General features: G+C 44.7%; 1 pseudogene; it reads left to right on the top strand.

Moving 5' to 3' along the window:
- Positions 1-9244: 9244 nt before the first annotated feature.
- LOC142046891 (uncharacterized) overlaps positions 9245-11615 on the top strand; it is a 19624-nt pseudogene continuing 17253 nt past the window's right edge.

The following is an 11615-nucleotide window of genomic DNA, read 5'->3' as shown; positions in this document are numbered from 1 at the left end:
GGGGCAGAGCTTGGTCCTGATGACTCCTGGAGCTCCTGCTGCAGGCTCCACCCCCACCAGCAGCCAAGCTCCCACCTCTCCAGACTCTTCCCTGCTTCCTCCCGCGAGCATGCCGTGTTCTCACCCCTCTCCCTCCCTCCTTGTGCTTCCTCTGCCACCAAATAGCTGTTTGCCGTCACTCAGGTCACTCCAGGACGGAGGGGAAGGAGCAGGGCCACAGCACACTCAGGGGAGGAAGCAGGGAAGAGGGAGGGGCGGGGCCTTGTGGAAGGGGGTGGAATCAGGGCAGGACGGAGCAAAGAGAGGGCCCCTGCACTCCCCCTACACATACCCCACAATGCCCTGCCATGAGCCACATCTCCAAGCCTCTGCCCTCCCTGATTCTTGCACCCTCTCACATATCCAGCCCCCCATCCCCATGACCCTGACTCCTGCACCCCCCCACATCCTGACCCCCACCCCTCACACTAAACAGGAGCTTCCCCAGGTAAGCACTCCACTCTTCAATCTCCTGCCCCAACCCTGAGCCCCCTCCTGCATCCTAACTCCTGGCCAGACCCTGCACCCTTACCCTCAGCCTGCTCCTGCACCCTATGTTCCTCCCAGACCCTGCACCCCCAGCCCTGACTCCTGCACCCCCCTCCCAGTCTCCCAACCCCCTTCCCTCCCCGACTCCTGCACTCCCCTTCACACACTCCCAGCCCTCTGCCCTCCCCGACTCCTGCCCCCCCTCACACACTCCCAGCCATGACTGCTGCACCCCTCCTCACACATTCCCAACCCTCACTCTTGCACCCCTCCTCACACATTCCCAACCCTCACTCTTGCACCTTCTCACACACACCCCACCCACCTAACCTCCCTGACTCCTGCACCCCACCCCACGTCCCCAGCCCTGACTCCTGCACCCCCTCACAACCCCCGGCTACCTGACCTTCCTGACTCCTGCAATCCCCCACACCCCCTGTCCCAGCTCTGAGCCCCGTCCCACACTCTAAGTCCTGACCAGACCCCGCACACCAATAGTTTTTTTACATTTTTTTTTTTATAAATTGCGCTTATCCAAAGCACTTTACAATAGTTAGATAATGGTACAAACAATATTTGGAAAGATCATTTAGTGGTCTGCCAAGACCCTCAGCAATTTTCAAATGGTCTGCATATTAATTCGAGTTCAGAAGTCTCTCTTTGGAGTCTGTTTTTGAAGTTTTTTCGTTGCAAAATTGCCACCTTCAAGTCTGTCACTGAGTGGTTAGAGAGGTTGAAGTGTTCTCCCATTAGTTTTTTAATGTTATGATTTCTGATGTCAGATTTGTGTCCATTTATTCTTTTGCGAAGAGACTGTCTGGTTTGGCCAATGTACATGTACATTGGCCAAATCTCTCTAACCACTCAGTGACAGACCTGAAGATGGCAATTTTGCAACAAAAAAACTTCAAAAACAGACTCCAAAGAAAAGCAGCAGAGAATCCTGTGGCACCTTATAGACTAACAGAAGTTTTGGAGCGTGAGCTTTCGTGGGTGAATACCCACTTCGTCAGACGCAGGTAGTGGAAATTTCCAGAGGTAGGTATATATATGCTAGCAAGCAAGCTAGAGTATAATACTTAAAAATGAATTATCTAATATATAATGAAAATTCCAATAATTTTACTGTTATATAAAAAATAAAATCTACAATAAAAATAAAAAAAATTTATAACAAAACATTTTAAATTACTATCTATTTCAAAATAGGATTGATTATCAAACTATATAATATTTATCATCACTCAAAGTTAAGAAAAAAAACTACAATAAATTATTATATTAATAAATTATATTAATATGATCTTATATTTACCTAATATCACATCATGAATTTTAAAATAAAGATTTTTTTCTTTATAATAATTACAAAATCATATTTAATTAATAATACAAAATTTATGAATATCCTATTAATTTACTAAATTAAATTATCAAAATTTCAGATGGTTGATTAGTTGTAATTTATAAAATAAATTCTAAATTTAAGTATCATTTTATAACAATATGTCTATTATAAAAATAAAAATATTTTAAAATTGTAAAATCATAAAATAATAAATACAAAAAAAGAATATAATTAATAATACGTATGCATATCATATGAAAAATTTGAATAGAACTTTAAATCTTATAAAATTAATTAATAAATTTATTAAGGAAATACTCTTAATGATATATGGATAATAAAATTATAAAATTCGACGTCTTTCTCATCGCTTGGCTTACTCTTAGTTGTGGCCCAGGGGTTTTTGAGTGCTTCCTAAGGTTGTTTTTTGTTATTACTTGTCTCATTCCTGATATATCTTGATTTGTGTGTTCCTTTATCCTTTTCTTTCGTAGTTGGACTGTTCAGTTTGGCCGATTTTTATTGTTACATAGGTAGGCTGGCATTGCTGAGTATTGATGGCTTATTATATTGGTGGATGTGCAGTTGAATATGAACCTTAGTGATGGTATGGTCTGATCTGTTAGGTCCTTGTGATGGTCTAGGTGTGTCGCTTTGGTGTTAGTCTGTGATGGCAGAGTTGCATTTGAGGTTTGTTGCTTGGATTGTTCTTCTGAGGGTAGACGTTACTATGGTACGGTGTGCTTGCCGTTGTCTTGGTTGGAATACGTTTCAGTGGTTGGCAGTTCGTGTCTCTGTCGGCAAGGATTGTTCGGTTCTTACCAAGACCTGTGAAGTTATTGGGATCATTGTCCAGGTAGTGTTGTATGATCTGATTGATACGATGAGGGGTTTAGCTTTGGTGGGCTGATATAGGATGAGCCAGTGGAGTGCTGTTGGTTCTTCCTGGAGTTTTGTCTTAGTAGGAGGTCTTCTGGGTACACTCGCTCTGTTGATCTGTTTCCTTATTTCCTCGTGCGAGTATTTATAGTTTTGTGAATTGCTTGAGTGGAGATTTTGATAGCGTGTTGGTCTTACTGTCTGACGGGTAGTCTTGCAGATGCAGTTTGTACTCTCAGTGCTTGGCTTGTACGACAATGGTCCTGTGTGTGCCCGGTTATTGGAAGCTGGAGGCATATGATGGTAGGCATGCGTCGATAGGTTTGATATAGGGTTGGGCTGTTTAATGTGACCATCCACTTATTTTTGCAACCGTGGTGTTCTAGACAGTGGACCCTCCTGTGTAGATGGTTCCAGGCTTGAGTTGATGGTGGGTGAAGTTGTTTGAAATCGTGGTGGCATGTACAGATAGAACCAGTTTCTTCCTCCCTTGGTTTTCACACCTCTACTGCTTGTTTTAACAGGCCCCATTCCTCCCTGATTGAAACTAACCTCTGTTAATTCTCTAGCTTGCTTTGCTAGCATATATTACCTTCCTCTGAAATTTCGCACTACCTGCGTCTGACGAAGTGGGTATTCACCCACGAAAGCTCACGCTCCAAAACTTCTGTTAGTCTATAAGGTGCCACAGGATTCTCTGCTGCTTTTACAGATCCAGACTAACACGGCTACCCCTCTGATACTAGACTCCAAAGAGAGACTGCTGAACTCGAATTAATATGCAAATTAGATACAATCAACTTAGGTTTAAATAAAGACTGGGAATGGTTGGGTCATTACACTAATTGATTCAATTTCCCTATGTTAAGTTCTCCTCACACCTTCTGTGGGTCATCTCAATTATCAGTTCAAAGGTTTTTTTTCTCCTGCTGACAATAGCTCATCTCAATTGATTGGACTCTTCCAGTTGGTATGCATACTTTCACCTTTTCATGTTATCTGTATGTATAAATATCTCCTGTTTGTGTGTTCCATTCTATGCATCCGAAGAAATGAGCTGTAGCTCAAGACAGCTCATGCTGAAATAAATTTGTTAGTCTCTAAGGTGCCACATGTACTCCTGTTCTTTTTGCGAATACAGACTAACACGGCTGCTACTCTGAAACCTGTGGAAAAATAAGTTAGACTACAAAAACAATCAAGATACTTCACTTTATTTTCATTTACTTCCTATTATAAGAGGAGGATAAAGAGAAAAAGAATGAAAAATGGGGGCAAAGGGGAGATAAGAGAGAATGTTCTTTTTCTTGGCTGGCTCTCAAGGAGGGGCCCCAACAATGAAGCTGAGCACAGGGCCCCACTAACTCTAAATCCGCCACTGCTTGCCAGCCTCCCTCAGCTGCTCTTAATCCCTTTTCTAATTGGGTCCCAGCCACATACCTATCCAAGGGCTGCTTTTAACTCCTGCTCTCCTGGAGTGGGGCAGCCACCCCGTTGCAGAAGCTCTAAGTATTGGGCAGGGTCGGCTCCAGCTTTTTTGCCGCCCCAGGAGGTGAAAAGGGGAAAAAAGAAAAAAAAAAGCTGCAATTGGTGGCACTTCGGCGGCTGCTTTACTGCGCTACTTCATTCTTTGGTGGCAATTCGGCGGCGGGTCCTTCAGAGAGGGACTGAGGGACCTGCTGCCGAATTGCTGCCAGAGATCCAGATGTGCCGCCCCTTTTCATTGGTCACTCCAAGCACCTGCTTCCTGGGCTGGTGCCTGAGCTGGCCCTGGTATTGGGGGGGTGAGGCATGCATCCCTGCGTCAATCCCCAAACTATGCATGCAAAGTTATTCAATGAAGCATAGCTCCCTGTAGGTGGTGTCCTCAGCTCCTTCTAGCCACCCAAGCAGCAATTCCTCTTCTCCTTCTTCCTTAGCTTTTCAGCTGTTGTTTATTCCTCTAGTTCAGGGTTTTCTCTTTGTAAATAGTTCCTTTATTGTTCTTTGGTTTTGTTTTGTAGTGAAGTGTAGTTATTAGAAGGAAGATATTCCAATAAAATGTTTTCTATCTGCTAAATACAGGAGAAGCCATAAAAAGATGGCATTTTGGACATCCTCTCCTTCGTCTTTAAATTTTTAATGGCTAATCCATGTGCCCCCTACTTAAGATGTCTGAGTGAGGACCATAGAACAGAATGTTGTTTGCGCTGCCTGTGTATAAAGCCCAGAAAGCACAAAGACTTATATTTCTTTATAATCACTAAGTTGATTTGGAAGGTCAAAGAATAAAAATCATTGTTCCTCTTTTCTGAACAGCACCAGAGCCTCAACAATTTGGTGCAATTTGGCTGAGAGAGCATCCTCCGGTCACAGATGTACCTTTCATTGTCCTGTTGAAAAATTGTTTTGATTTGGCCAAGTTACAATGTTTTAAAAATCTCTATAGCACATGCTCAGGATTTTTGTGCAGCTTGGTTCTAAAATGGCTTTTATGTGTAAAACAGATGCCTAGAGACCATTTACTGCAACAAATGTTGACAATTAAGTAATATTAAAACATGTGTAATTGGCTATTACATTCTTGTAGTCAAAAACATTGCCATTGCTCAGTCTCCGATGAAGACATAAGGTAACTGAGAATCTGTAAGATTCAGTTACAGTGCGAAAACATTGTGGTGGGATAATTACAGTTTGATGGTCCCATCTAGGAATTTATCCAAATAGCAATAACCAGTCATGCATAAAGTGAAGTCCACTGCTGGCATCTCTTATTTTTGGGATCAGCTTCTAAGTAAAAGCCGATCAGAAGAGTCACTCGCTCGCCATATCTCAGGGAAAAGTCAAAAGCTGGAGTCTAGTGAAAAAGAAATATTAGGAGCAGAGGTGGAAAGTTCCTTCATCTCCTTTTGCATTGTTGGGTTCACTACTTTTCTGCATTTCTTGTGGACAGCAGCATTTAAGAATTTTCTCATCAATTTCACACTTCTTCAGAAAAGGCAACCTACAATATAGTGCTAGTGACGTGTTCTAGATAATAGATAGCTCTGCCAAACGAATTACCTCAGGCACATCAGTCACTGCAGCAGAGCTCCCTGCACACTACCCCATCAACATGTTTAAGCTCTGACATAGCGAGACCACCTCTAAGGTAAGAGATTATTTCACTCTCTACGTCCATTCCATACATTATGTCTCTGCTGAGGCTGCCAACCATTTCCACAAGATATTAAGAGTTTTTGTGATGAGGAATGTAATATTATTGGATGCCACTAGATGGTACTATGACATAGAGCCTTATAATGACTTGAGCAGGGCTAGTCAGAAAATGGGAGAAAAAAGTGAAAAAATTATATAAAATATTTCCATCTTTGCATCAAAATTTTGTTTCAAGATGAATTTTCTGACCATCTCTATTGCATAGGCAGATGAATCTTGGAGCAATGCTTACAGTTAGTTGCGATGTAGCTCTTTTTAGAAACAAAACAGTTCATTGCCTTTCCCTCGCTTCCTGAATCATTTCTCAGCTGCAGCTGCAGCCTAGAGCAGAGATTCCCAGATTGTAGTCCATAGCCCACAGGAAGCTAACTGATCATATAGTGCTGGGTCTCTTACCCGTTTCCAGCTGTTCCTATAGGTCTTCAGTCTCTGTTGCTAAGAAGAATCAGGGGGGCTATAAAAGTAACTGGAAACGAGGAGGATCTAGCAAAGCTATCTCTACTAGGTTTACACCTCCCTGAAAGATGACACAGGAACCCCGCCTCAGATACTGGAACTGCTAGCCAATTAGCAACTGTAGCAGTAACTTTCTGTTCTTAGTGTCATAAGAATTCAGGTGTGTGTGAAAAAGGAAGAACAAACAGAGCCCTGAGCAGATACATGCAGCAATGGAGAGGGAGTTAATTCTAACTTCAGCAGTTTCAACCCATACCTGTCATTTTTCAGAGAATTTATTGCTTTGTCAATGGGATTTCTTCTCTTGGAGCTGTTCTTCAAAGGGAGAAGCTGCATTTAACTTTGGTGCATTCAAGTTGGAAAGCATAAAATGAACGTTACAAGAGTTTCCCTGACTATCATCTGTCTAGGAAGGATTTTCCTTCATTAACTGGAATACATCTGTGCATGCTGGTGTTTATCGCAGAGCCCATTTGGAGAAGACCCAAGTTCCAGGAACACTCAGCTGGGTGCAAGGAAGTCATCTTCTGCAAAGTTAGGGACTGGTATGGGAAAACACCCAGCAGAAGGAGGAATTAGATATCCTAAGGGTGACCCCACCCATTCTGACAACTGGCATCCCCACTGATTTCAGTGGGCGTAAATCAGGGAAGACACTGGTCTTTTGTGTCTAGTTTTACTCTTTTGCAGTAGCGTAGGGGAACTGACAGCACTAACAAGAAGAGTGTGACACATAAGGGTGTGGTAGAAAGACTGACCTTTATTGCCACTGGGGCTTAGCATCTGGAACACAGTGCATCCCAGGATATACTCTTCCTCTGGGGCCCTCTCTCCTTCCTGTCTTCTTGCATCCCTTTATGTCCAGTCTGTTTCCGTCTTTCTCTCTCCAGTATGAAGAGAGCAGTGGCTACTCCCACAATGCTGGCCACACCAAGGACTGTCAGGCTCCCAGAGGCACTGTCCCTCCCCAAAGTCCTCGTGAGGCAGAGACGGCACCACTGCCTGCAGTTTGACCCTTATTGTTGAAAAGGACATTGGCAAGATAGAAGGATCTCTGTGTCTCACTAGTTCATCTCCTCTTGTGAAATCATAGTCCCCTGAGGAATAAGCAGGAGGAGCAGATGAGTACGTACACACTATAATCACGTTTTCAGCCCTTTATAATAGAAATACAGCACCTCATCCACCTGGTTATCTCCTTTAATGCCAATCGCTTTACGGGTTTTGATGGACAGGCCTAGGTTCATCTGGATCCCACACCCAGCTCAGTAGAGTGTAACTTCCTAATTTTCTTCCCATCTGAATTTATTTGATGGGGCCGCCAGCCCCCTCACTTCTTCCTGGCAGGGTCACCAGGGCAGCTTGGAAGAAAAATTCTAACCACAGGGTAACCCCCATTTATTTGCAGGTAAAGTGGAGACTCCCAAGAAATAACACAAGCAGATACAATATATTCAACACAGTTATTATATTAAACAGAAAGTAAATGTAACATAACAGGTAAAATGCCACTCTCAGAGTCACTGTGCCCACACTGATAATACCCATGAATTCCCTCAGACCTGACAGAGCAAGGGTAAAATGTAGTGTCCCATTGGTTTCCACTCTTCACAGGAGCCCTTGATGACCTGTGACAGTGATATCTTCTGGAGCAGCAAAGCAACTTGGCTGGCTGGGTTCAGGACAGCCCACAAAACTCACAAGTGGGATAAGATGCTAAGTCCCTCTACAGATTTAATAGGCAGCAGGTAATAAAATCCCCAAACCTTTATCTCCTGGTACAGCTCAGGGAGTAGGGGGGCTACCAAACAATTTCCCTGACTAGCTAACTAAAAAATGGTGCTCTCACACTCTGTGAATGATCCTCAGGTTCAGAGCTGAATCTGGACACCTCAGCAATTGCAGAGGGGCTGATGAACCCTGCTGGCAGGCATGCTCTTCATGCAGGCATCAGGCTGCTTCTGTTCCCAAGATTTCCCATCACCACAATGGGATGCAGGGCTCAAGGAGAAAATTATAATAACCCTAACTTTCATTTCCTACACTAGAGCTAGGATACAGTCACAGCAGGTGGGCAGCCCTGAGCTAGCAGCAAGAGCAGTAATTGTCACTTGGTAACTAATTTCTTCAAGGGAGCTGAAAGCTAGTTCAGCAGGCTAATCCAGCCTGAGGGGGTGAAGAATTTTCCTAACCAAATTCTATAGCCTAGGAAGTTACCTTGAAGAGGGAAAGAAAGGACCAAGCTGAGGGATTTTGCTTCCATGTACCTGAGGCCAGTTCTTAGGGGGAACCCTGCATGCAGGCCAGGGATTCACTGGCTACCCACACAGCCAATCCTTCATTTTCAGTGCCTGGCTCCAGATTCCTCCAGAATAGCTTCTCCCCTCTGACAGAGCTCCTGGGGGCAGGCATTTCACTTCCTTCTTCCCAGGCTTTTACTTGTCAATCATTTGACTTTACCACTCTCCCTTTGGCCTGGTCTACACTACAAGTTTAGGTGGAATTTAGCAGCATTAAATCGAATTAACCCAGCACCCATCCACACAACGAAGCCATTTTTTGTTGACATAAAGGCCTCTTAAAATCAATTTCTGTACTCCTCCCCGACAAGGGGCTTAGTGCTGAAATTGACATTGCTGGTTCGAATTAGGGTTAGTGTGGATGCAATTTGATGATATTGGCCTCCGAGAGCTATTCCACAGTGCACCATTGTGACCACTCTGGACAGCAGTCTGAACTCAGATGCACTGTTGAGGTAGTCAGGAAAAGCCCCGAGAACTTTTGAATTTCATTTCCTGTTTGTCCAGCATGGAGAGCTGATCAGCACAAGTGACCATGCAGAGCTCATCAGCACAGGTGACCATGCAGACCCAGGATCGAAAAAGAGCTCCACAAGGACCATAGGGAGGTACTGGATCTGATCACTGTATGAGGAGATGAATCCGTGCTATCAGAACTCCGTTCCAAAAGATGGAATGTCAAAACATTTGAAAAAATCTCCAAGGCCTTGATGGACAGAGGCCACAACAGGGGCTCAACACAGTGTTACGTGAAATGTAAGGAGCTGAGACAAGCGTACCAGAGAGCCAAGGAATCAAACAGACTCTCTGGGACAGAGCTGCAGACACGCTGCTTCTATGCTGAGCTGCACGCAATTATGCGGGGGAGTGCCACCACTAGCCCACCCCTGACCGTGGACTTCGATGATGGGGTACTCTCAGTTGCCATGCCTGAGGATTTTGTGGATGGGGAAGATGATGAGGAGGAGGAAGACGAGGTTGAGGAGAGCACACAGCACACCATTCTCCCCAACAACCAGGATCTTTTTCTCACCCTGACTGAAATACCTTCCCAACCCTCTCAAGGGGGAATCCCAGGCCACGAAGCCATAGAAGGGACCTCTGGTCAGCGTACCTTTGTAAATATAATACATGGTTTAAAAGCAAGTGTTTTTTAATGTTTAATTTGCCCTGAGGACTTGGGATGCAGCTGTGGCCAGTACAGCTACTGGAAAAGTCTGTTAACGTGTCTGGGGATGGAGAGGAAATCCTCCATCTCCATGAAGTTCTCCTGGAGATACTCCAAAAGCCTTTGCAGAAGGTTTGTGAGGAAAGAAGCCTTCTTCTGTCCTCCATGGTAGGACAATTTACCATGCCATGCTAATAGCAAGTAATCTGGTATCATTGCATGACAAAGTCTGGCAGCGTATGGTCCCAGTGTTTGCTGGCATTCAAGCAACATCCATTCTTTATGTCCTCAGGAGAGTGATATCATTCATGGTAACCTGGTTGAAATACAGGAATTTCATTAAGGGGACATTCATAGGTGGCCGTTCCTACTGGGCTGTTTGCCTGTGGCTGAAAAGAAATCCTCCCTGCAGTTAGCCAAGCGGTGGGGGAGGGAAGGGAGGGAGGCATTGGCACTGAGCTGTTTGCGTTTGGCTAACAGGGATCTTCCTTGATACCAGCCACGCAGTTGGGGAAGGGTTAAAGCGATCATCGCAGAGAAGAGAATGGGGGAGGGGCTTCACTCTCAGCTGTTCGCATTTGGCTAGCAGGGATTTTCCCTGATACCAGCCACGTGGTGCAGTCGGGGGAAGGTTAAAGCGGTCATCCTGGAGAAAAGGAAGGGGGGTAAGGGTTAGTTTGTTTTCTGCTGCTGCACGTTAACACGAAAACCGCAACCCTAAATGGACAACTCAACAGGCTTTGCTTGGTATGGCAAAGGAGAGCGCTGCTGTTATGAAGGTTGCAGAAGCCGAAAGATTATGGCTTACCATTGCCACCTGCAAGCTGAATTCTGTTGCCCAGCGGTGTTTGATCTCTAACACCAAAGCCACAGTCACTCAATACAAGATGCAAAAAATGACCTTGTACCAAATCACATGTGCTATGTAATGTGAATAGTGTTGTTCACCATGAAAGAATAGACCCATTTTTCTGTTAAATGTATCTTTTTAAATACTTCTCTCCCTTTCTTTCCTCCTGAAGCTGCAAATGTTTCAAGCCTCCATCCTCCATCCAAAAGGCTATCTCAGATAGGGCAGCAAAAAAAAACACACGTGCGATGAAATGTTCTCTGAGCTCATGCAGGCGTCCTGCACTGAAAGAGTTCAGCAGAAAGGGTGGAGGGACACAACAGCACAGGATAGGAAAGCAGCCAGTGAACGTGAGGATAGGTGGTGGCAGGAAGATCAGAGGAGGCAGGACGCAACGCTGGGGCTACTGCAGGAACAAATGGACATGATCCAGCATCTGGTAGAGATTCAGGAATGTCAGCTGGAGATACTGCCTCTGCAGCCCCTGTTTAACCGCCCTCCCTCCTCCCCAGGTTCCATAGCCACCTCCTCACCCAGATGCCCAAGCATGCCTTGTGGGGGGAGGCTCCGGGCACACAACGACTCCACCCCAGTGGACAGAAGGCTGTCATTCAACAAGTATTGAAGTGGCCTTTTCCTTCCCTCCTCCTTTCCTCCCACACCCCACGTGGGCTACCTTGCGAGTTATCTCCCTATTTTTATAATCAATTAATAAAGAATACATGGTTTTTAAATGATAGTGACTTTATTTCCAAGCTGTGATGGCAACGGGGAAAGCAGTTGTCTTACAGGGAATTAGAGTCAACCAAGGGGGCGGGTTTTCATCAAGGAGAAACAAATAGAACTGTCACACGGTACCCTGGCCAGTCATGAAACTGGTTTTCAAAG

This window comes from Chelonoidis abingdonii, chromosome 1, assembly GCF_003597395.2.
Source record: "Chelonoidis abingdonii isolate Lonesome George chromosome 1, CheloAbing_2.0, whole genome shotgun sequence".
Classification (NCBI taxonomy): Eukaryota; Metazoa; Chordata; order Testudines; family Testudinidae; genus Chelonoidis; species Chelonoidis abingdonii.
This window is presented reverse-complemented; position numbering and strand designations above follow the sequence as displayed.